Source organism: Adiantum capillus-veneris, chromosome 4 (genome assembly GCF_014529385.1).
Source record: "Adiantum capillus-veneris isolate H3 chromosome 4, ASM1452938v2, whole genome shotgun sequence".
Classification (NCBI taxonomy): Eukaryota; Viridiplantae; Streptophyta; class Polypodiopsida; order Polypodiales; family Pteridaceae; genus Adiantum; species Adiantum capillus-veneris.
The window spans coordinates 99868475-99870748 of NC_140934.1; the positions used below are offsets into that span (position 1 = coordinate 99868475).

General features: G+C 42.3%; 1 pseudogene; it reads left to right on the top strand.

The window, feature by feature from the left end:
* The first annotated feature begins 764 nt into the window (after positions 1–764).
* Positions 765–1860, top strand: LOC147459691 (uncharacterized; annotated as a pseudogene).
* Positions 1861–2274: the final 414 nt, after the last annotated feature.

Sequence of the window (2274 nt, forward strand, 5' to 3'; positions counted from 1 at the left end):
CTTCTTCTTTTCTCTCTCTCTCTCTCTCTCTCTCTCTCTCTGTTTTATATATATATATATATATATATATATATATATATATATATATATATATATATATATATATATATATATATATATATATATATATATATATATATATATATATCTTTTCCTCTCTCAATGTGTGTGTGCATTCTTTGTTTATGCATATGTGTGTGTGTGTTTTTGGTGTATGCATGCTCTCTCTCTCTTTTCCTCTCTCAATGTGTATGCATTCTTTGTCTATGCATGTGTATGTGCATTTTTTGTTTTTGCTTGTGCTCTCTCTCTCTCTCTCTCTCTCTCTCTCTCTCTCTCTCTCTCTCTCTCTCTCAAAAACACAATGTGTGTGTGTGTGTGTGTGTGTGTGAGAGAGAGAGAGAGAGAGAGGGAGAGGGAGAGAGAAAGAGGGGAAGGGAAAATGAGAGTGAGGAGAGGGAAGGAGCATACCTGGCTCTCCTTCCTCTCCTCGTGTGTGTGTGTGTGTGTGTGTGTGTGTGTGTGTGTGTGTGTGTGTGTGGAGAAGAAAGAGAGAGAGAGGGAGAGCGTTACCTTGCTTGCTTGAGCGCCGTTGAAAACTCAGATATGAGATCTGAGTTTTTGGACACTCTTGGATTTTTTTTTTAGCCCTGGCGACGCTCATAGCGACGCCGTGGTTTTTCATGTTTGAGCGTCGCACTACGAGCGTCGCTACTATTAAGTACCTCTTGTAGTGTCAAGAGGTAAAAGCTCCTTTTCTTGATATGTATTTGATCAAAGCACGTGAAGTTGATGCCAGGCTAGACTAGGTAGAACAAGTGCCAACCAGGTCTCAAAAGATACAGAAAGGCATATTCAGAGTGCCACCCAGCTTGCTTGCTCAAGAGAACAAGGTGATAAAGGACTTCAAAGAAGAAATGTTGGTTCCAAAACCAGCAACGAGGAAGGTAGCAGTGGTCCAAGAATTGGCAAGTTCAAAAGAGGAGTCCGACAGCTCTTATAGCTCCAGCCGCAGTTTGGACACAGATAGCATGTGGGAGACAGAATCCATCTCTTCTAGGTATGAAAGTTATGATGTTTTTCATGTAGATGAAGTGGAGCAAGATGCATATGATTTGTCTGCCAGTCATTTGAAGGTAAAAGAGGGGCATAGTGCAAGTGTGGAGATTCCTTGTGTAAACAGGCTAGTCGAGCAGCCTTACCAATTGTCTTGTGATGGTGAGTCCCTATTGGAGGAAGAGGTATGGTTTGATTGTGCATCCGACCTAATTGAAGAGAAGGTTTTTGAGGATGACTTGCAGGAGCTAGGAACAGAAGCTCTAGTAGGTCAAGTTGATTTATCTATGCAGGGGGTGGGGCAACCTTGCCTTGATGGGCATGTCGAGGTGCACTTTGAAGTTTCAGAGTTTGTATGTAGCCGTGGAGAGATAGCTCCGGAAGATGACTCTATGGAAACTGATACAGGTGCAGCCTATAAGAGTGAGGCTCTATGCAAAGAGGAAGGTGCCTCCAACTTGTTGGTGATGAGTTATTTGAAGAGTAGGTTGAAGCTCGAGGAGGTCATGTTCTTGGGTACGAAAAGGTGGTCTTGGAGCCATTTACAAAGGGTTTGGATACAGGTTTGCAAAGGGATCGGGCTGGTTTGGCTATGCAGCAGGTGGAGGCAAATGGCAGGGTCTTGCTATTTTATGTGATGCTATGGATACATGCGTTATTGGAGATTTCTTTACAAGTATTTTTGTATTAGTTGCAAGGTTTTTTTGAAGTGGACTCTACTATGGAGGGTTCTGTATAGCAAATGACATGATAGCTGCTTATGGTACGAGTGCTTCAAGTGGTAGAAAGTATTCTTATGGTTAGCACGATGGCTTGTGGATACAAGGTGACAAAGCTCCATGCTATGAAGAGCTGTTAGGGTGGCCTGTTTATTAGGGTGGCCTGTTTACTAGCCTACAAGTGCAAAGGACGGCTTGGATATACATGCATTACAAGTGGATGGCCACAGCCAGTGCTTTACGTTTGATCCAGGTGGACTATACATCATGCTTGGGGAAGCTTAGAGATTTCCATTTGATCCTGGCGGGTGATGCAGTAGCAGATGATTTTCTCTCTATATCTATCCTATCTATATAGCGCTATATCATTTTTCTTATGCAGTCTATGTAGCTATTTTATATCATTCTCTCTACACAGACTTCTTTTACCTAAATAATAATGTGGTTGAGCATGAATGCTCAATGAGGGGTTGGGCAGTGATGGTGCACCTAGAATTCA